We start from the raw sequence: 24560 nt of genomic DNA, 5'->3' as shown, positions 1-24560 counted from the left end.
CCCTACACTTCCCCAGCTCAGCTACCTACAGAAACAAGCAGGTCACAAGTAGACCCTCCCATAATCATCAACACATTTCCCTTTTCATTCCATCACTCCCCCATAATCTGAAGTTTAATTTGTTTGTGTAAGAGCAATTCCTTAAAAATTATTCATAGGCAAATATATGCCTATGCCATAAGAACTACAGCTAGTTAAATGCCAGATTTATCATGTGTAGTCCAATAGAATTATATAACATGAATAAGCCCAGTATTTGATCCTGTTACTATCTAATTATTCCTAATTCTTTCATTTTCTCTATATGCCTAATTCTTTTTCTTTCTAATTTTTAACTGACCTGTGACAAGATACAAAAGTCATAGCAACAATTACATGTCAGACTTAATTAACCCCCTTTTGAGTGTGTATTTCTTGTTTAATTTTCATTGTTTTGCCCACTTCTTTAGGAATATTTTTATTACGAATTGTATTTATTAGCTTGTATTTATAGTTTTCTATGAAGACAAAACTTGGGGAACACAGTCCGAAGAAAAGATGATCTTCATAAATCACAACATGACTTTTGGAGAACAAAACTATTTGACCATTTAAGTCATCCAATACTGTTATTAAAACTGAGCAAAATCTACAGATACTTAGCTGACACAGATCTCTGACAAATATTCTTAGGGTTTTCTCTGACTACTTAGCTCACTTTTCACTCCACTGTGTCAGATACTGCATGGAAAGATTTAAGCCAACTCTCTCAGCTCTTCATTTGGAGTGTTGTTACGCATAATTGATTTTTTTTTTTTTTTTCATTGCTCAAAACTGTTTACAAAAGAAATACTGAAAAAGATACCAAGAATGATTAATTGTTCAAACACAAATTCCAGAAGATTTTAAATTTCTCTGTTCAGTTACTCTTCTGTGATCTTCAGGCTACAAGTCCAAGATCAACGACTCTCAGTGAAAAGGAAAATTCACCCTTTCAAGGACCACATACACTCAAACGTTTAATTTTTGAATAAATATTGATTAGAAATGAATCAAATTAGTTTTTAAAAGGTTCCTAGGCTTGGTCAACACAAGCTTTTTATTACTGAATAATATTAGTATATGTAATGCTTGTAGTGAATATTAGTCAATGGTACCAAACCAACCTTCATATTAGTCTCTGTTCTGTCAGTATAACATTCTACATATAGAACTTGTGCTAACAATAACAGTCACCATGCAGTGTAAAGAATCAAAACCAAATGTAACATGAATACTGTTGTTTAATTTTAATATAGCAATTTCATCTAGAATATTATTTCATCTGTCATAGTGTATAAATAAAGACTATTGTATATTGTAAAGTACTGAACAACTACCAGAAGCGTCTAACAGAGGCACAGAAAATCAAAATTGTTTTCTTTGTATAAAAGATGTTTAATTGTGTTAGGCAGGGAGGAAGAAAATTTAAGGGATATTACTCAGTTAATAAGTTCTCACCAAAGATTTAGTTTAGCAACATTTACCTATAAAAAACTAAACATAGTAGATACTGACTTTAGGGGAGAAATAACCATAGTTACTTGACTGTTGAGGGATTTTTTTTTTGTTTCAGAAGGAAAATAGAGCAATAATAGAGTAAGAAAACATCTTATGTTTTCTTATTGATTTAATGAAGAACATTAAAACATTGATGTTTAATGTAATTGGGCATTTAAATTTAGGGGGTTTTATTCACTTCCCATTTCTTTTAGTATTTTATTTCACAGGGGAATAAATACAGATATTTGTGAATTGGTAACTGACCAATAAACAACTGATTACTGCAATCATTTCTCTTCGCACATGGCAATTAAGTCTACTGCTTATACTGATAAAACTGAATACCTACTGAGGGACAAAGGGAGAAGAAATTACTTTATTATTCTAACTACACCAGTAAATAAAAAAATATAACTTTTGCAGAGTGATTATGAGTGCAGAAAAGCCTCTGATTTTTGAATGCCATTCTTAGCAAACTGATGGAGCTGAATTCTCATTTTGGAAAGTAACAGAATAAGGCCTTGTTTGGTGGAAGGGGCTTATAAAAATACTGCATATTGAATAATCATAATGAATAATTAAAAATATCTTTAGACCTAAAAGAAAAACAAACTACCTCTTATACTATAGGCTAAAACTAACTATGCAGGAAGATACAGCAGAATAACTTATATCCTGTAAATCCATATTTTAGTTTACCTTATGTTCCTGCACATGATGAGAAGCAAAAGAAAAATTAGTATTTTCCAAATTATAATGGTGAAAGTCAGCATGTAGAGAAAGTAAATGAGTGTTATATAAAGTAAAATCTTCTAATACTGTGGCAAAAGAGGTAGTAGTATGAATAAAATATGAATTAAATAAATGTCATCTTCCAGTGGCGGAGATTAACCACCACTGCACCTCTTTCCAGCACACTAAACTTTAATTGGTGAGGGCAACAGTGCCTTTGAACTTTTAACAGCAGGCACTTGAACACATTAATAAGGTAATTGACACTTGAATTCAAAAGCTTTGCCTCATGTTGTAAAACAGGCTTTGATCTTTAATAATTTTTTGTCCAAACCTCTTTCCTATTTTCTTCACAATGTTGAAGAAAATGCATGAACTGTGAAACTACTGGTTATATGAAGAAAAAACAAGCTCCAAAACAATAATCTGGTTTAAACTGCTAAGTTCTCTTCCCTATCCAGAACCTGATGATGATGTAAAAAAATCCAACACCAACCCCAAAAAACCCAAACACTTTTTCATTGGTGGTTATTGTATTTCTTTCTGGTTCATTTGTCCACATGAAAAGACTAAAAGTAATCGAACTGATACTTCCTCTGAGCAGTCAGTGTGAAGCTCTGTTGCAGTGGCAGGACAGTCATCATTGACCCCCCTCTCCAGACTCTGTCATGAATGGTTATGTTTCTCTGCTTACTTTCTTTTGAACGCAGTCCTGCAGTTTCTGATGTGCTTAAATTTTAGTTATAAATAAATAAATGTACATTTACTCAATTTTACTCTAATTCTGGGGCCTTTGTGAAGGTCAGGTCATTTGGATCTTTTCTGACCAAGTGTTTCTTTCACTGCCTTTCTCCATTACAAATCAAGAGACACTATATATGTATCTTCTTGTCATGAACCGAAGGTTTACCTTGGAAGTATGTACTCTTTTGTTTCCACCTTTAGTCCACCTCAGGATATATAGGTATAATCAGAAGATAATTCACATGAACACTCAAGTATAAGATACTTTTAGGCTGGTATGTTTGCAGGGATTTACTGTTCATACATTTTTCTCCTGTTTTCTCCCTTCCTTCTTTCGTGAATTCTGCAGCTATGACAGTTTTAGTGATTGTCTGTATCTAGAATTATATATGTAAAAAGTCTAATAATGCCATTATCTTTGTAAATATTGAACTCTAATGTGGAGTTCTTCTGTCAAAGCTAACCTTAATGGTAGAGAGATCACTATGTCACACATACATATCTGAGGTATTTTTAATATAGCCATAGTAGTTTATCCAGCCTTCAATTTAATACAAGAGAATCACAGAAGGGCTGAGATTAGGAAGGATCTTGAGATCATCTAGTCAAACCTCCCTGCTCGAACCACAGTCAGCTGGCTTTTCAGGGCCATGTCCAGTCAGGTTTTGTATATCTCAAAGAATGGAAACATTAATATGGACAACCTGTTCCAGTGTTTGGCCACTCTTATATAAAAAAAATATTAAATAAAATAACCTTATATTTAAGCGAAATTTACTGTGTTTCAGTTTCTGCTCATTGCCTCTTGTCCTGTCACTGGGTGCCACTGGGAAGAGTCTGTCTCTCTTTTTCACTCATTCAAATCAGGTATTTCCTGAAAATAAAATCATGTTTTTTTTCAGTATAGCTTCCATAACAGTGAAACAGTAGATTTCAGTGATGAAATATTTGTTTATGGAACAGTTAATGAACTCTTTTAAAATTATTATTATTATTATTACTATTATTATCTGCTGCTTATCTGTGCTTATCACTGAAGAAACTTTTGCAGATTTCTGTTAATGCTATTCATTATTTTCCTATTCAGTCTTCAACTAGGCTTTAAATCATCCAATTAACTGCAAAACTATACTTAATATATTACCTGAGCTTCAGCTAGTTTTCAGAGTGACACTGAGGTATGAAATTTCTGTTAATACACTCTGGGTATCATGTTATCCTGTAGAAGAATAGAGAGCAGAGATCCTCAGGAAACTTCCTCTGAAACAGGAGACATTATAACCATGCTGAAGTGGCCTGTGGCTGACGTATTTTGCAGTAGGCTAAACGGACTAGACTGCAATCAGAATCTGAACTAGTTGGTCTGTACAGCACAGCATAGATGTTTCAGCTTGACTGGGGCTAGTTCTGGGATTTCTAATGCACCAGTCTGGCACAGCTATAGAAAGATTTTGATAGCTGCACAGAGATAAGGGAGCACTAAAAAAAAAACCCCAAAACCAAAACACACCCTAGATTTATTCTATCATCTGGATGCAATGTTCAGAAGTGCTCACCTTTGACCAAACTCTGCCCGAATTGAATTCGATGGCAATAGTAAACACTTCTGAAAACATCACCTTCAAAAATGAAAGTAACCTCAAGTGAGGCTTTGCTGATTATGGCAACTATGTGAAATAATGAATGCTTGGTGCTTTTGATGAAGCTCTCTTTTAATACAGTGAGTGTAATCTTCATCTTGCTGAATTTAATAGCCATTTTGCTATTGATTATAATGGAACTGGGATTTCATCCTCTGTCACAATGGAGTAATCATTGCATATGTATCAACTCCAGAGTCTTTTATGGCTAAATGGCAAAAACTAATACTACGATGCTGTTGTTTCCTTGAAAATCTCATAAGTAGATAGAGTAGATAAAAGCAGATGCAATAAAGAAGTGGGAGTACTGGGAAAAAGAACAGGAAAAAAAGGGAAAACAGAAAGGAAGAATACTGCACCAAGTTTCCAAGACTCCTGTTTTCCTTTTTTGTTACAGAATCGTTAGAATTGTTTAGGTTGGAAAAGACCTTTAAGATCATTGAGTCCAACCATTAACCTAACACTGCCAAGTCTACCACTAAACCATGTCCCTAAGTGTCACATCTACACGTCTTTTAAACCTCCAGGGATGGTGACTCCACCACTTCCCTGGACAGCCTGTCCCAATGCTTGACAACCCTTTCAGGGAAGAAATTTTTCCTAATATCCAGTCTAAACCTCCCCTGGTGCAACTTGAGGCTGTTTCCTCTCATCCTGTCACTTGTTACTTGGGAGAAGAGATTGACCCCCACCTTGCTACAACTTCCTGCCAGGCAGCTGTAAGGAGTGATAAGGTCTCCCCTCAGCCTCCTTTCCTCCAGGCTAAACAACACCAGTTCCCTCAGCCGCTCCTCATAAGACTTGTGCTCTAGACCCTTAACCAGCCTCATTGCCCTTCACTGGACACGCTCCAGCACCTCAATGTCTTTCCTGTAGTGAGGGGCCCAAAACTGAACACAGGACTTGAGGTGCAGCCTCACCAGTGCTGAGTACAGGGGGACAATCACCTCCCTGCTCCTGCTGGCCACACTGTTTCTGATACAGGCCAGGATGCCACTGGCCTTCTTGGCCACCTGGGCACACTGCTGGCTCATATTCAGCCAGCTGCCAACCAGCACCCCCAGGTCCTTTTCCGCCAGGCAGCTTTCCAGCCACTCTTCCCCAAGCCTGTAGCACTGCATGGGGTTGCTGTGACCCAAGCGCAGGACCCGACACTTGACCTTGTTGAACGTCATACAATTGGCCTTGGCCCATCCTTCCTACCATCAGGCAGATCAACACTCCTGCCCAACTTGGTGTCATCTGCAAACTCACTGAGGGTGCACTCGATCCCCTCATCCAGATCCTTGATAAAGATATTAAACAGAACTGGCCCCAGTACTGAGCCCTGGGGAACACCACTGATGTTACATTTGTTTATAGAATATGAAGCAGAAAATGTGGTGAAAGAAAGACAAGGTATTTCCTTTAATATGGTAACCGTTAACTGTGTGGGACTGTGAAAGCTAGGCAAATGCAATCATTTTTATTTGTTATGGGAATCTCAGTGGGTTTTGGTTTTTTGTTTGTTTTGAAGATGTCAGTGAAACCAGTGTGACAAAATCAACACTTATCTGAAAAAAAGAAATTACAGGTATTTTGAAAACTTTTTAATGAAATCAAATTATTTTAGATAATAATGAATGTCACTGTACCAGTAGCAATCAGGAGGCAATAAAAAAATAGAGACCAAAACTTAGGAGAAGCTGCACTGCTCCAAGTAATGGAGTATCCAGTTCAGCTGTTGGTCTGTCTTCCAAGCAATGGAGCCACATACTGCATCACATTACTGTGGATAGGGAATATGTTTGTGTATAAGCTGTATGACATGTCAGGAAGTGGTTGGTAAGATGCAGTTGCTCTCAGACCTGAAACAGACACTGACATGGTGATATCAGGATGTTTGGGCTGTCCATTCAGGTATTCTTCTGTTGGCCAGAGAAGGGACCAAGCACTACCCCATCTCTGGTCCTCCTGACTGCCAAAGCAGGCCATGTAGTTGTGTGGTATGGTTGGAACAACAGGCGTTCCAGTGCAGAGCTGACTAACAGGTACCCCGAAACAGCACCAATCATGCAATTTGCATCTTTTATTATCTGTTTTGGGTTTTTTTCATTTTCTTCAGCCTCTTTTTCTTTGGCCTCATACCTCCCTTTCTGCCCAGCCTAAAGGCCGTGAGATGTTGACATCCACATTTGTTGTTTTGCTGGCTTGTACCACTAGAGTGAGCCCTTTTCTTGTCTGTAGGTTGAGATCTTTGAACTGCTGCTGGATCTTGTCCCACTTTTGCACATCTTTGTTATCTATCTCTGAGGTCATTGTGCCAATGATGTGCTATTTTACGTTGTCCCACAGCCCTGAGCCATGCTACAAATACCAAGAATGATATCAACTGTAAAGGATATATCTGACATAGCATGTCTGTGACCTCAGGTGTCCACCAATGGCATCAGTTGCTGTGGAACAAGCGTTTAGCTCTTTTATGTTTTCGACTAGAAGCTGTCCTCTGAAATTCAGAGTTATAAATTGACTAACAGTAGAGTCACAGTAAACATTTTGGATGGTCCTGCAGCTATCACCTGCACTTTGTGCTTTATAGATATTTCTTCTGTACTGTCATATGATTATGGTCTTCTGTCATGTTTCAAGGAAAATAACGCGATTGCTAGAAAGTTTTGATTAACGCACAGGGCCATTGGACATCCCAAAGAGCAAATAAGAGCTCATGTGCTGACTCTGAAATAGAAACAAAGAAAGAATGATGTTAGATGGGTACTTAGTTACAAGCACATATGCATTCACAAACACACATCAGTGATGTGTGTGTATAAATATATATATACACACTCCATACATAAGTGAACACATTGCTTACCTATATATGCAAAGGAAATCATGGTAGCATGCAGAAGCTACAGTCAGCCTCTCTATTAAAAGATGACTTCATGGCAGATAGAAAAAGGGCCTGCTGACCAAGTGAATGGAATGGAGACCCCAGGCAAACCTGTACAAAACCTCAGTGTTGCTACCTTGCTGTCATCCCAGAAAGCTTGTTTTGGCATCTCAAGTTCTGCACTGTGTATGCACCACCATCCCCCATGGGCTGAGAGACTAAGTATCACCTTCATACTAGAATTTGTTTGGGATGGACTAGGTGTTCTTTCTCATAACTCATAACTAGAGCAAGGGGGTGGACCAGATGATGTCCAAAGGACCCTTCAAACCTCAGCCATTCTGTGATTCTGAACTCTCTCAAAAGGCATATAACAGAATTACAAAATCACAGAACATTGATATGAGATCTCCTCCCAACAGTCTTTCCTCCTAACACAGCTGTTCCATCATTTGATCATTTTGTTAGCCCTGGGGCTAAGTCTGGGGCTCTGATTTATAGAGGGAACTGTTGACAGGGATGATAACCGAGGTCTACAAAATCATTAGGGTGGTAGATAAAGTGAACAAGAGTTATTATTCACCAAATACCATAACAATAAAACTAGGATAACCTCAATGAAACCAGTTTAAACCAGATAAAAGAAAGTATCTCTTTACACAGCAGGGAGTGAACTTCAGCAACTTGCTGTCATAGGAAGTAGTGGAGGCAGCCAGTGTCAGCAGGTTCAAATCCATGGGTGATGGAATGAATAAAGACCAAATGGAAACTGAAAGAAATGGGCAGAGAGACACTTTAGAATTGCTAATACAATAATCAAGAATTCAGAGAAGGAATGATGGGACTGGATCACAGAAAGGGACCAGGCTCGTGTGTTCTCCCTAAATATGTCTCTGATCACCCCTACTGGGGACAGATTGGCCTAGGCTGGTCTGTCCAGGAAAGCATGACTTATGTTATATTCTTATCATTCATCTCCTTTTGAGACTGGGCCATAGTTCAGTCCCCAAGTCTTTTAGGAGAGGATTAAACAAAAAATGGGATTAAAAAATGGTAAAGTCAAACTGGGGAGGAAGAATGAGGATAACAATGCCACAGAGATTGATATGCAAAGTACAATTTTTTCCCCAAGCTTTAAAACATTACGATTTAGGCTATTAAATCCATGAAAAGATTTTTAAATATTTTTTCCTATAAATGCCACATGTCATTCTTGATTTGTGCTAGCCTGAGGAGGCCTGATATACACCATCTCAGCAGGACTAGAAATAGGAACTTTTTCACAGAAGAAATAAACAATTCTGGCATGCTAGCTCAAAACATAAAGGAGGAAGCTCAAAAGATAACAGAGAAAATACACTGCAGTGTCATACAAATTAAAATTACTTAGTTTACTCAGAAGGTTCTTTAAAATATTATATATGGGTTTTTTTGGTTGTTTTTTTTTTTTTGTTTTGTCTTTGGGTTGGTTTATTTCTGTCATCCTATTTTCTATACCACTAAAGGAATTTATATTATTTTGTTTCTACAATATAGCAAATATCTTTTTAAAGCTTTTCTAAAAAAATAATTTAAAATTACATACACAGATTTTTGTAGCACTGATTTAGGATGATAGGCAAAATTCACTAATGACTTCTTTCCTTGTGGCCATCGCAGGCTTATGCCTGAAAACCATTCCATCTCTACTGTCATGCTTTCTTTGGAAATATAATATGCAAACGAAAATTCTAATTGGCTAAGGATAGATGCAGGCTGGAAATTTTGATTACTACCCTGAAGAAAATAATGAGGGAAAAATCAAGTATACATAGCAAAAGAAATTCACTCAAGTGCAAAGCACATATCAGGGGATAAAATGAAAAGAAATAAGGTCAATACTATTTTAAGGCAGAAAAGTCTTTTGACGTGAAAATGGGAGCAAGTAGGACAATATTAAAAATGTTGAGTCTCTATGTATAAATGATTGCAAGAAATGTCCATACTGAACCCCTATAGAACAGTTTCTTAATATAACAACTAGGTTGGTAGTAGTGAAATAGTAATTTAAAATAGAATAGAGAGGGTTTTGAATACATATACACCAAACTGAAAATAATCTTCATATTCAGTGAGTTGTGATGTCAGTTGTTTTGTGCTTTTCTGGCAACCAGGCATTATTGTTCCGTCAGTTTCCATCTATCATGATACACTTAAATCAAGAATTTACATCAAGTATTTGTATGTATGCTTAGATTAAGATAAAAACTAATTGGGTGGAATTCTTTGATTTAGGTTCACTCTTCAGCTAATTATTAGATCAGTCAATCAATTTCACTGTATAACTCACTCAAAGAGGAAATACTGAGAAAATGTACAACAAGATGATAAAAAAATGTATTCTAAAAGTCTTCTTGGGTTAACATGTGAAGCAACATTACCACTTCCACTATCAAACTAGGATTGGATCGAATGAACTATTATGTATATAGGGTTGTTGGGTTTTTTTTAGACATGTTACTACATTCGTTTTTAACCTATATTCCCCCTCCTCACTAATTTATACTTACTCCATCTTTTTGCACAGTAAACTGTCTAACATTATGAATCTGGGTGCAGTTTACTGAATGCTTTATTCACTTTTGACTTCTCTAGTGCTGAGAATTACCGTAAAACTGATTTAGCTAGCTACCACAACTACATTTGCATTTGCTTTGTGCCATCAAAGTGGTTTAACACAGCTGAAACATCCCAGTGAGTCTAGCTATATGTCTTTATTCACAACATAGCAAACCTCAACCAGGCTGACATCTTTGTGCAAAGTATTCTGAAAATATACAGGAGGTAATAATCCCAGCTCAGAGAATTTTATAATGCAAAAGTCAAATCATAATATCAATATAAAATCAGTGAGCAGGAAAAGCAGAAGAAAAAAAAAACAAAACTTTTTTTCCCAACATTATTTTTTAGTTTAATAAACTTAGAGCAGGTAAGTGTGATGTATGTTATAATGCTATATAACTGTAAAAAGGCACAATTAAATGAAGTATAGACCCCATTTCTTTGTTTTACTTTCCTATACCTCCCATGATTATTTTTAGACATCAGCACCTAAGTACCATGCCAAGTAATGTAATAATTTAATTCCTTCAGCATTTCCATCTTATCTTGAAAAATCCGAGTTTCAATTTACCTAGCAATTAATCTTTGACGTTGTTGATAGCTCCTTGGACAGTATATTTACTGAATCATTGGAAAGTAATTTTTATGGGGTTGGTGCTTGTCTTATAGCTTAATATCAGGAATGGAAATAACAAAGAAAGAGACAGAGTCCACAATGTGGAGCTTCGTTGGCAATTGCACATTGTTTTTCTTTTTGAATAGTGAAATCTCATCTGAATGTGTATCTAGTTCAAAATGCCACTACATGAATAGCTGAATAACTCCTAAGAATTGAGTGAAATCAGGATCTGCCTCTGTATTATTACTAAATCTGGACAGACATTTTATCAATTTGCAATGGAATTTAAATTTTTTTTTTTAAAAAGTTGTTTTTTCTTCTGAAAAGATTTCTTTTATGTTTATTTATAAGTTCTCCATTCAACTGAATGAAGAGTGAAGACTATTTCTGCAGATCTTTTCAGATCAAGAAAAGTAGAAAAACTCTCAGAGAAAAGTACTATCTCTACTAGGTTGCTCTGAAAGATACAGAGTATTTCCTAACCTCACTATATGTCATTGTTGCACAGCACATTGTTGCACAGGCCTTCCTCCTGGCCACACTTCCAGCATGCTCCACATGACGACAGAATACAAACGAAAGTGTGCCTCCTTTGTTTACTCTGTTTTCCCTTAGCACTCTCCCACACATCACCAGCATCCTAAAACCCATTAAGAGATGCTGCAGGTCTTGTTGGCCCCTGTGCGTGCTCTGCTCCCAGACTTACTGGGTGACAGGAAAGAGGGGTACTACTGAGCACCAAAGCTAAGAGTCCCTTCTGGTGGCACTCCACCAAGTGTGATATTTTATGCACACCCTTTGCAATATTGCAACCTCTGTGCCCTCCAGCCCAGGGGAAACTGGTCAGCAGACCACGGACCAGGCCAGCTATTTCTGTTTGGCATATTGGTTCAAAAAATCAGATGCACATAGTGGTACTCAACAGAAAATAAATGAGATCTCAGCACAGCAGTACTGGCAGAGGACTCTGTAATAGAAACTGCTAAGGAGACTGTACGAACAAGGTCAGGTGAGCTGTTCTCCAGCAGATTGCCTAAGGATTATTAGGTCTGAAATCTCCCATGGGTGTATACCACACCTTTCAGTTGCAAGCATAGTAGTAGAAACCACCTTTGAAATTCACACTGAAATTCCAGAAAATTGCTGCATTCATTAAAAAATTATATTTCACTTTTATAAGGTTTTGAATATTGCTCTTTTATTTGTTTCTTTTGGGGGAACAGATGTGTGAACATCTCTTCCTTTTATAATTCAGTCAGTGTATTTAATGTTAAAAATCCTGAGATACTCACTCAGGTGGGGAATGGAATATTTCTTTATGTATAGAGTTCTGTTTCTTAATTCCCTTTCAAAAGATTATATCAATAGCAACTTTTGAAATTAGCACTAAGCTACAGCAGGAGGTAAGTTACCTCTGCAACACCTCTCATGCCCCGCCTGAAAACAATAAAAAGTATAAATCAGATAGGTTGGCAGAACGACTGAGCATCAACAGATTTATCTTTCTTATCCTTTCCCTATCAAGCCCACATACAACAGATTAAAAAATGGAATTACTCTTACATCTGGAATATACATTTGCACAATGGTGAAGTAAAGCTAGTACACTCACGTTGAACAGTTACTGCCCCAAAATACTTACATTTGTCCTTTCAGTAAAAGGAAGAAAAAATGGAATAAAGGGCACAGCAGGCTGAAAGGATTGTACTTCTATTTTTCGAAGTGTAAGTAGCCAGACCACTGTAACAACTCTGGTCTGAGCAATGAATATTTCTGAGAGATAATACCTAGTAACATCAGAGAATGATGGAAGTGTCTGAGTACGAGGGGAAAAAAAAAAAAAGTAACTGTGAATACTATAGTAGAGTTGCTCTGCTCAGCAGGTTACTACTGAACTTTAGAGTACCATACTCACAACTCCCAAGTGACTCCTGACCGAGGGAGAGAAATCTGAGGGAAAATGTAAGACGATGTCTTTCTGAGTCTGGAACAAAATGAAATAGATAACTTACTTTCTCTTTCTCTGAAAGAGAATAATGCATTTACACATTGAACACATGCTGGAATTTAAAAAAAAAAAAAAAAAAAAAAGCTTTACTTTTCTGAAGCCTGCCTTTCTTCTGTTTTGCTACATTCCTCTGGCTTCCTCCTTAGAACTTTTTGATATTTGCTTTCTCAATGTAAAATCCTCTGTGTGAGTGAGACACTTGTCCTAAAGGAACCCTCTCAATAGTTTTCAGTCTTATATTCTTCACCATGCTCTTCAGTCCTCTGATTAGAGAGATGTGTGTCTAATTATGCAGGAAGACTTAGCTTCCTAGATTAGGACTAAAAGATAATTTTGGTAATTAATTTGGGCTACTCTAAAATGTGATTCTAAAAATCCCTTACCAACTCCTTATATATCTAATACTTTGCCAGTGCATTCCCTACATGCCTAAATTATATTTCTAGCATTGCCTACATCAATGTTTTTATTGGGATCAAAAAGCTTAAAACTTACCTCAGTGTTAAGCAGACTTCTAATTCTTAGACTATACCTTCTTGCAACTCAAGAAGACTGTGATCCAGAAGCTTTCCTCAAAACACATCTAGTGCACCTTTTAAGAATTAGTCTACCAGAAAACCCAGAAAATGTAGTAATCCTCATCCATCATCATATGGCCAGAAAAGTGCATTCTGCTTCATACCTGTATATTCTATAGGGTTTTTTTAAAGCTAGAACACTTATCAAACCTTTCATGTGCAATATCATCTACAACCTAATGGAAGCTGAGGTCTCTGGAAGATGCCTTCAGGACAAGGGAACATTAAAAAAGAAGGCCTTACTTAATCGATAACTAGATGGATAACCCTTCAGAAAAGGAATATGTCTGAATTTAGAACATCCACTTCAGAGATGGGGAAACCTGATTTTTTATATTTTCCTAGGCACTGCGTATGAATTTTATTCAATATCAGTTTATATAAACTGTGACATTTATGTCTATGCTAATTGAAATGTAATGGATACAGATTTGGGAAAGAGGTAGTCTACAAGAATCTTCAGCTCTGTTATTCTTGCCCTGAAGATCAAAGAAACAATTAAACTTGCTGATTTGTCAACTGAGTTAAGTGAAAGACCATGTTTGTAGCATCCAATGAACTAAGCTAATGCATGTTTAACTTTTCTGTGATTACAGCTCAAAGAATGGATAGCTTGTTTTATGAAACCTAATGTCTTCTGTGCATATGGATGTCTCTGACCTTTTCAGAAAATTAACAGGTCATTAGTGTTCAATAAGAATGGCCATGATGTTCAGACTAGAACTCTAGGGAACTCTAGCTCCACTAGCCAAACTGAAAAAAGCTATATTAAGTTATTTTAGCAACCTCTGTTTGGACATTAAAGATAAAAAATTTGAGGTATATTTCAATTTAAGAGGACTACAGCATTAAAAAGACTTTCTAATTTTATTTTTGAAACTTAAAAGGTAGTAGTAACAGCATAAGCTGCAGTTAATGTGTTTATTTAACCTGTGCTTACTAAGAGCTGAAAGTTATGAGAGACAACGTGATGAGTGTAAGTTGCTTGGAAACACATCATTAAGTTTATGAACAATTGTATCCATTATCTTAAGAGAGACATTGTTCATCTACTACTTATTAAACTACTTAACTACTTAGTATTTATACTGGAAAGGTGAAAAACTCTGGCTTTTCTCATTGTAGGTAGAATTATTTGCTGGCTTGAACACTGCTGAACAGCAATGAAACTGAGGCTGAACTGAAAATACAATGGCAAGTTAGAACCATACAAATATATGGAGGGAAAGTCTGATAAAATTAAATGTATGGTGGAAAATGCAGTGGCCAAAGAAACTAATGGAAGGTTAGAAATCTCAATTAGCTTTAACTAAACTTTGTAACTACCCCCCCTTCATAAGAGTTTTAGCTTCCTTTTAAACTAAGGAAGTCCTACATTTGGAAGAAATGTAAAGGGAGTATTTCATAGGCTAAGAAGAAATTCAAGAAGATCATAGCTAACACTTGTCATATGTCTTGAGCATGAAGACAAAACCAAGGAGGACATCTTGATGATTAGCCCTCTGAAAAACCAACCCAAACCCAAACAAACATCTTCCATCAAGTATTCTGGAAGACTGTAAATTCATCCATGAAACTGCAGAAATACATAAATTAATCTTGGTTGTAAGGGGAAATGCTGTGCCAAACCCTGAGGTGAAATCTTGGATCTCAGCACTTTTATTTGATACCATGAGATGATATTGAATAGGAAAACACTTTATTGGAAATTCACCTGTGTGGGTGTAGAATTTTCATAGAAAAAATCATGTTTGAAGGGACCTTAGGAGGTGTCTAGCCCAACCTCCTGCTCAGACTTGGGTTAGCTCTGAGATCAGGCCAGGATGCTCAGGGCTTTTTCTTGGTGGACCTTGAAAATCTCCAAGGCTGAAGGCTACACAGCCACTCTGGACAATGTGATCCACTGCCTGACTGTCCTCCAGTCTGAATCTCTCTTCTTTCCATTTATGTCCATTTGGTCTCATTCCTCCCATGCACTGCTTGGAAGAGCCTGGCTCCAACTTCATGATAATCTCCTCATAATCTCCTTCTGGCAGGCTGCTGTGAGGTGTCCCTGTTCAGGGACACCCAGATGTTGTTGGCCATCTTTGCTGCCAGGACACACTGCTGACTCATGTTCAGCTTACTGCGCCCAGGGGCTTTTCCACAGAGCTGTTCCCTAGCTCTCAGTATTGCAGCCTGCCTCACTGTCACGGGGAATCTTCCTTCCCAGTGGCAGGACTTTGCAATTGTCCTTGTTGAACTTGCGGTTCCTGTTGGTCTACCCCTCCAGCTTGTCTAGCTTCTTCTGGATGGCAGCCCTGCCCTCCAGCGTATTGACTCCCTCCTCAGTTTGGTGCTATCTGCAAACTTGACAAGCACATATTGCTGTTACCTGCTCCAGGTATAGATAAAATATCTTAAACAGGACAGGTGCCTTTGGTACTCCCCGCGTTACATTACCAGCCTCTGGGTAGACTATGGCTCTTTAAATTCTATGCTCCAAGTCCAACTAGCCAACCATGTTTCTACCAGTCTGGTTGTCCTAACTAGACAACCTACATTAAAGTAAGAGTAAAACTAACAGCAGGACCATTTGTGACCTCATTAGGTGAGTTTCATCAGATGTAGAGCTGGAGGTCAGTTAGAGGAGACAAGGTATGTGAGAAAATAGTATCTATCAAGTCCCTTCCAGCTAGGGGTACGGGAGCCAATGGTAAACTGCTCATGTAGAGCTATGGTCAGATTCTTACTTCTGCTTTTTCCTTCCATAAACAGTACAGACCCCACTGTGGGAGATAATCATTACATACTTTGTCCTGTGAAACTGCAAAGTTTGATACATTTGAAATTGTGATTATTCATAATACTTGTGGTGTTACCAACTTCAATATGAATAGAACAAATGGCTATTTTTCTGTCTATCATCTGCACTGTTTCATGGGTTCTTTCCTTCCCCCCCCTTTTCTCTCATCCATCAGAAATGTCACTGATGTTATGAAATTCAGCATTGCATTGCTAGAATTCTGGATGAATGGCTCTGTCATTGAATTGGCAACCCCAACTAGATTTACAGGTTCTGTAGACCAGTGGTCTCCAAAATGGGGTGAGCACACCCCCTAGGGGTGTTCAGGATAATCCATTGGAGTGCAAGAAGAAAGTATTAGAACTAAACTGGCAGATCATGTAATTATAAGTAAATAAACATATATATATTGAGAGTGCATGCTCACATTTTTTTTTACTGATAGGGGTGCATGATCAGAAAAAATTGGATACTGTTGTAAACTAGAGTACATTTAAGTAACACAGGACTGAATTAATGAAAAGTCTCAAAGTGCTGTTCTGTCAGGCCTCATATTGCTCTACATGCTCTCCTATCGCATTCAACTGCATGCAACATATATCCTTGCTGTCATGTTAAAAACTACTACTCTGATTGGCTCTGACACAGACATTTCTTCAGAAAATTTGCACTAAAATGTCATAATGGAAAAAAACCCCACAAAAATAACCCATTCTGAACATGCTTTAAATCTGCTAAAGATCTAGGCCAAGTATGCACTATGAAAAAGGTGGCTTGATCCAGGTGATTGGTCTTCATAGAGAATGAGCTTCAACAGTTGGTTTAGAGCCCTTTATAAGAGATGATTTAACTCAATGTATATGTGATGAATCTCCTTCTGAAGTTTTGTCTCTGTATCTGAGGTCTTTAGTTTAAAAATACCATTTTTATCAAAGAGTAATCAAATATTTTAAAACATTAAATAAAATAAAACCCCAAAATCATAACATACTTTTTGTGTACAGTTACCTAATAGAATTTTATATAGGTAAGCAATTAGGAATTAAATACTTTGTGACTTCTGGAGCCACACTGAATTTGTTTTAAATTATACTAAATTTTTTTTAAATTAATGGTAACTCCAAACCCACGACATATGTCACCTTAAGGGAATTGCTTCAGTAAAGTGATGTAGGAATTTGCAAAAGAGCTGAAGAAGGTTAACAACAGAAATACTTACCAAAACCAAGATGAAAAATGGGAGCTTTATTTTTCTAAATTAATATCTAGAAACTTAAGAATAAATTCAGAATACTTAGCTACTGGTTAAGTATAGTTTTAAGCCAATATTAGATAACGTGCTTACAAAATCTCATTAAAAAAACCTCAGTGGAATTTTTTTTTAATTTTTCCTAAATAATGAATATTTATTTCCAGCACACAACTTTTTCTGTAAGTTTCAGTAGGAGCAGTGAACTTAAAACAAACAAATAAATAAATAAATAATTACCCAGGGAAACAACAGTTACCTTTCTTTTCACTAACTTTATTTTGCAGTACAGTATATTGTGCTACTTACCTTTTTATAAGCAACTTGCTTTTAAATTATCCAGACATAATTTGGCATAATTTTTATGCAGTTCAGCACAATATGATTCAATTGGCAGTCTTTGCTTTATGGAGATGATCTTAGACTGAAACGTAATTATCACTAATCCCTAGAGTGTGTGGTCTTTCCAGGTCAAGGATAAAACCATTGGCATAATAAGCAAGAATCCTGAATGAATTACCAGAAATTTAGTTTAAGTTCCATGTGGCTAAAGAAGCAATAGTATCTTAAACTATTGTTGCATTTTTATCTCTGAGTTTCAAATTCTAAGTGTATCAGAACTTGCAACTATTTTAAACAGTTTTTGATTTAAATAGGAATATTATGCAATTGAAACACAATTATGAAATAAAAGAAAGAAAAGCTCATTATGTATTACTAACAATGGAATAAAAATGCAAGTCCTATTAGGTCTGTAGGACGTCCAGAAAAAAATTAAATGATAGTCAAGGAGAAAAAGAAATAGAACTGTGAACAGTTTTCCAGTCATTGATAGTCTTACAGCATGCTGCATTGGTGTCAAAGAACATGCAAAAGCTAAAGCAGTTTGTGACAATTGATTTAAACTAATGCCAGACATATACAGTGTACATATCTAGTTACTTCACAAAGTTCTTTTGATAGTCAGTGGGTACAAACAAAGGCTCTTGGCATGTGATTGGTGTACTCTGTTTTGGATTTCTGTATTATAAGGTGTGTTTTTCTGCAGAAGGGCCACCTTCTTCCCTTTGTCTATAAGGATATACTTCAGGGACTGGATAAGACATAGGAATCTGAATCTCTTTTTGTCCTTTTATTGTTGCTTCTAAAGAAAATACTGCAAAAAAAATATAAACACAAATTAAAATATTAAAAGTAGTAAAAATATCTGGTCTTAAATTTTCAAAACACTCAGACAAGATTTTGACATCCAATACTTTAGATTGATTTACCCTGTTTGAAAATGTGTTCTCTAGATCTACCAGAAGGCCAATTTTTGGTTATTATTTTATGGCTCTGTGAGAAAACAATAAATTGGATGCAATCACAATGAAAATATCATTGTAAGAACAGTATCAGATGTTTTTATTGAATATATACTTCTTATATGCCCCTCATTTTTGAACCACAAATGGAAATAGTGATAATCTTAAGCTATAAATAGGCATCTTTGCTAATTTACATATCCAGTAGATTTCTTCAGACCCACCTCTATTGTTCTCTAGGGCTGCTCAGTAATTTTACCAAAGATCTTTGTAAGTAGGCAATGGGCTTTTCTCACCTATACTTTTCTATCTATCATCTCAGGCATTCTCTTTCTAATGGGTCTGTTCTTCCCATCACTGTTGCCAACACTGAAAACTTTACGCATATTGCATTTTACTTCTCCACTCACTGTTCCAGATACTGACTTCCAAGCACCTATTTATACACTCTCTGGGATAGCTGAGAGTTTAATCTTCTCATCACAGCCCAGTCCATGACTATTCACATCCTTCTTGCTAATGAAGCAAGCTAATCTCCTCAGTAGATGTAATGTTACTCTCTTAATTCAAAATTCTGAAGACAAGCAGAGGAAGAGAATTAAGCAACTCTTGACACTCAGTTCCTCCATGGATGCCCTCATAGTTTGATCAGGCAAGCTGCAACATTTGATGTATAAGCAGCCAGAGTCCATGAGAGATCACTGGAAAACATCATTCAGTTAAAGCCGATTTGTGTCACTTGAAATCACAGACACACTGGACCTTAAGAAATGCACATTTCAACATGTCAGCCCCACATGTAAATGTAAGAGGATAGGAGATTGACAAGGCTTTCAAGCATGAGGACAGAAGTATATATTGTAACACAGTCTATTAAGGAGATTTTTTGGGCTGTTATAGGCACATTTTAGAATGAAGCAAGGACCGCTCTGAAGTGAACAGTAATCTTATTTCTATTGCACATACCAGAACATTAAACACATTAATCGATTTCAATGAGTAGGCTCACTTCAGACTAACAGCTAATAAAGACAAGGATTTCAACAAGCTCTTCTGGAAATTGAAGAAAACACTGAAATCCTAAAAACACTGAAGAGCATTTCTAGGTACTGTCCCCTGAAAGAAATGAGCTGAATGCTGAAACTAAGGCTTCCAATTATTGTCTGAACTGTGTTAATAGATCATAGCTCCCATTCATTTGTCTTCAAAGTACTGAGACATGGTAGCAAAAACATAATGAGAGAAGCTTAGTCCTAAAGAGGTTATAATTTAAACAGATTGAGACAGAGGGAAAAAAGTTAGAGAAAAGGAATCATCATTAGATCAAGAATTTATATTTGTGAACCACAGAACCACAGTGTCCTGATTCCCAGGTTAATTCCTAGAATACAGTAGTATTTCTAGCTGAAATAAACACACAAAAAAAGTAGAAATGGTAATATTTGGAAAGATTGATTGTCAAACAGGGGTCCTTGGACAGAAGTGAGGAATTAAAACCAGAGATATATTGAGAGAACAAAAAAACCCTAAATGCAATGGATGTATCAAAACATTAATCATCCACAAAGTGACCATATTCTTCATTTTAGACCTCACTACTCGAGATGTTTGAATAAGCTTCCTACCTGCAATTTTTCCCTTACCACCAATGAACTTCACAGCTAATGTTCAGTATGAGCTAGACCTGTTTTTGTAAAAGGGTAACATGCTAATAATATGCTAAGTACTTCTTTATGGAAAAGCTACTTCAGAAATTCAATTTTCTACAAATTCAGTGTTTACCAGGATTCAGTATTAGGTATTCTGAAGCCTGAATGCAGAGGCAACAGCAACTGTAATCTCATCAATAGCAGAATCAGATTTATTATCTCTATGTGGTTAAAAAAAATCTTGTACATATTGTGTGGGCAATTTGGTATTCCTCTACTTTGTGTTAGCTGTATGTCTTAGAAAACTTGCCAAGTAATGAGGTACTGGCATTTGCGAGAGTGGTTGGATATCTGGCAAAGTGCATATGTTTGAAGAATTTGAAGCAGCTTTAACTTGCAGCTGCTGCTTATACAATCATTCTGCTGTGTTTGTAGGTCTCTGATGTATGCAAAAGACTGATTATAGTTTGGCACAGCTCCTGGTGGCTTAACCAGGGGGACATTTCCCTTAATCTCACCTGGCAGTGAAGTTGCAAATGAGCCACAATATTTGAGTCTTAGCAACAGTGGTTTGTAATCAGCGATTCCAATTATGGGATGAGGGAATACTAATTGACCACCAGCTGTCAGAGCAAATGGGCAAGACAAAGTTATTAACTTTCTGTCTTGACCCTCAAAAATGGGATAGAACAGATACAGGTAAAATTTCCCCTCTTTTGGAAATAATAAAACAAGATTAAAATGGCCCTTCTTGTTTGATCAAGAGATTATTATAACTTAGTTCATCTAAAGAAACATTTGGGAGGGACTAAATATAACCTTGGTAGATCAAGAACAAATATGCAAAATCCTTTATTAACTATTAGATGTGTAGAAGCCCTCTACTTATATTTTCAATAAAGTAGCATTACGTAGAGGTACTTACATTCCTGAGGGGAAAAAAACCATAAAGATGTCAATGAGTAATTAAACAAAAATAGAATATACCACCATGAATTTTCAAAATTACTTACTCTAGTGTGTGAATCAAAAATACTAATTTTCTTTCCACTATCCAGTTTTATGACCATCAGTGAATCATCTCAGCACCTTAAGTATGTGTATAGCATTAAACTTCTTTTATGTACACCTGTTTAATTACCTAAACCATTTATGGTTTCTTTTTTGCTTATGAAACCATCCCAAATTATTTTCTAAATGAGTCTTTTTGAGTGACATCAAGTTTTGTCTCCTTATGTTGTTATATGGCCTCATGGAATTTTTAGTTCCCACTTCTTCCATTAGGATAAATCTCCTGCGCAATGTTCCAAATGCCTTTCCCGTGATACACCGAAAAATTTATGTCTTCCATCACATAGTAAGCCAAACAATTGCCTGCTGGATATGTAGTCCTGACAAAGAAATTCAACTCACTAATAATGGAGGTTTGAGCTACAGCTTCCAACAAATCCAAAACCAAAAAATAATGCTTCTCATTGTTAAAATGACTGAAAACATTCAATATATTTAATAACTGAAATTACTTTGGTTTGATCCAAAATTAGCATTAAATGGTCCCAGTGCATAACTGCATAAGGAATGATGATAAAAATTTGTAAAAGCAAAATAGAAATAACTCAACTGAACTGTTTCAATGGAAAAATCTGTTTTAAAGAAAAAAAACACCACCATGACCATTAAAAGTACCTTTTCTCCTTTAAAAAACTCGTAACAAGTTACAGACCATTCTACCATGTTTGGTGAAAAGTAAATATTGAAAAAGACCGTACAAATTATTATTACAAACAGACAATGATAGCCATATCTTGTCCATAAATCAAGGCATTCAGATGGTGACTTGTGTTTGACACTGAAAGACAAAGTAACACCAGAAGGAAAAAGGATAAGAGGTGAATACTTGATAAATGACGTTATACTGTGGGAGAGCCTAAAATACAATTCACAATTGTTATTCAGCTTGCCAATACATGGAGTGTACATTGCATCCTCCAATGAAGAAACTTCTTTACATATAGGTACAGCTATGCAAAACTAAGTAGGATATGTAGTCACTGTTAAAAAAGAAGCCACCAAGCTATTGGCCAGGGACTGGCGAACTAGGACACAGCCAACTGCAGAGGGAAATTCAGATCTTTTTCCAAGTATTCACAAGTTCTTTGTTATGTTCCTTTTTTTTTTTTTTTTTTTTTTTTTTTACAGTTCTTTCTTTGAGGCAGGTAATCCCTCCTCTGACTTTAGCGCTTCCTTTCCTTCCAGTGGTTATAGTCCCTTCCTTATGTTCTTCTGCCCTATTTAGAAAGTATTATATCCCACAATACCAGCTACTGTTTTCTCTTTTTGTTGTGCTTTGAGTTCAGTCATAGGTCGATAAGGGTAACTGTTGTTTATACTAACTGCAGTTTGTGTGGCTGTTGTGGGTTAAACTTGGCTGGATGCCAGGTGCTCACAAAGCCACTCTATGAGTCTGCCTCCTCAACTGGATAGGAGGAGAACAAATATAACAAGAGGCTCATGTGTTGAGATAAGGACAAGGAGAGATCACTCACCAATTACTGTCATGGGCAAAACAGACTCAACTTGGGGAAAATTAATTTAAGTTATTACCAATCAAATCAGAGTAGTATAATGAGAAATAAAACCAAATCTTAAAACACCTTCACTCCACCTCTCCCTTTTTTCCTGGGCTCAATTCCACTCCTGGTTTTCTCTACGTCCTCCCACCGGTGGCGCAGGAGGACAGGGAATGGGGGTTGTGGTCTGTTCATCATATGTTGTCTCTGCCTCTCCTTCCTGCTCATGCTCTTCCCCTGCTCCACCATGGGGTCTGTCCCATGGGAGACAGTCCTCCATGAACTTCTCCAATGGGAATCCTTCCTGTGGGCTACAGTTCTTCAAGAACTGCTCCAGTGTGGGTTCCTTCCACGGCCTGCAGTCCTTCAGGAACCAACTACTCCAGTGTGGGACCCTTTCCATGGGGTCACAAGTCCTGCGAGCAAACCTGCTCCAGCGTGAGCTCCTCTTTATGGGGTCACAGGTCCTGCCAGGAGCCTGCTCCAGCACGGGCTTCCCACAGGGTCACAGCTTCCTTCAGGGCACACCTACCTCCTCTGGTGTGAGGTCCTCCATGAGCTGCAGGTGGAGATCTGCTCCACCGTGGACCTCCCTGGGCTGCAGGGGGACAGCCTGCCTCACTATCGTCTTCCCTACATGCTGCAGGGGAATATCTGCTCCGGCGCCTGGAGCACCTCCTCCCCCTCCTTCTGCACTGACCTGGGGGTCTGCAGGGTTGTTTCTCACATATTCTTACTCTTGTCTCCAGCTGCAGTTGCACAGCAACTCTTCCCCCTTCTCAAATCTATTCTCCCAGAGGTGCTACCACTGTTGCTGATTGGCTCACACTTGCCCAGCAGCAGGCCCTTGTTGGAGCTGGCTGGCACTGTCTTTATCAGACATAGGGGAAGCTTCTGGCATCTTCTCACAAAAACCACCCCTGTAGCCCCTGCTGCGACCAAAACCTTGCACATAAAACCAATATAGTGGCCTACTATATCAAAGAGACTACTCAGAGGAGAAACTGGATCATCATTGCAAATCTAAACCCTGTATGCATAAGAAGAATGCATATAACTGAGTTAGAAAAAAAGATCATTCCAAAACCTAAGATCAGAAAATTCTGAACAGGGGACAAAATTGTATTCATGTCAGTAATTAAAGTAAGCTTTGACTTATATCTAGTTTAACAAAATAAAAAAAAAAAAAAAAAAAAAAGTCTTCATCTGTGTTTCAACATTACTTGTTATAACACTGAGCATTTAAGACTTAAAAAGTATATTTTTTAGATTTGGTGAGCTTTCAATATCAAATGGAGAATCAGCAGCAGCAAAACAGCTGTTCTGTCTATTAAGCCATTAATGTTGCTATTTTCTTCTTGCTAATGTGGTTAATATTTTCTTAGTCATAATTTGCAAAACACAGTTCTAGAAGCCTCAGGATTCAGCTAAGATAAAGTATAATCCTTTCATTTACATGCAGTAAACATTTATAATATTTTTCCTGCTTGAATTTCTGTGAAATATGGATGAATCTGGATCTCAATCAGCTATGTAGAATTGTAGACCAACTTCCCTAGAGTTTTAAGATTTCAGGAACAACTGTTCTAATTTTTGTTATGCACCCAGGAAACAATTGCTGGATTTGGATCTTTTTTTGGATTCCCTTTCGTCTCAGGTTAGTTCTTGAGGTGCTTATTGTCCAGTAG

General features: G+C 37.0%; 1 protein-coding gene across 1 annotated transcript in view; it reads right to left on the bottom strand.

The window, feature by feature from the left end:
• Nucleotides 1-24560, bottom strand: part of LOC126045078 (uncharacterized) — a 462867-nt gene that overhangs the window by 386192 nt on the left and 52115 nt on the right. The gene's annotated exons all lie outside the window — the stretch shown is intronic.

Source organism: Accipiter gentilis, chromosome 13, assembly GCF_929443795.1.
Source record: "Accipiter gentilis chromosome 13, bAccGen1.1, whole genome shotgun sequence".
Taxonomy (NCBI): Eukaryota; Metazoa; Chordata; class Aves; order Accipitriformes; family Accipitridae; genus Astur; species Astur gentilis.
The sequence above is the reverse complement of the archived record's forward strand: the minus strand, read 5'-3'. Positions and strand labels throughout refer to the sequence as shown.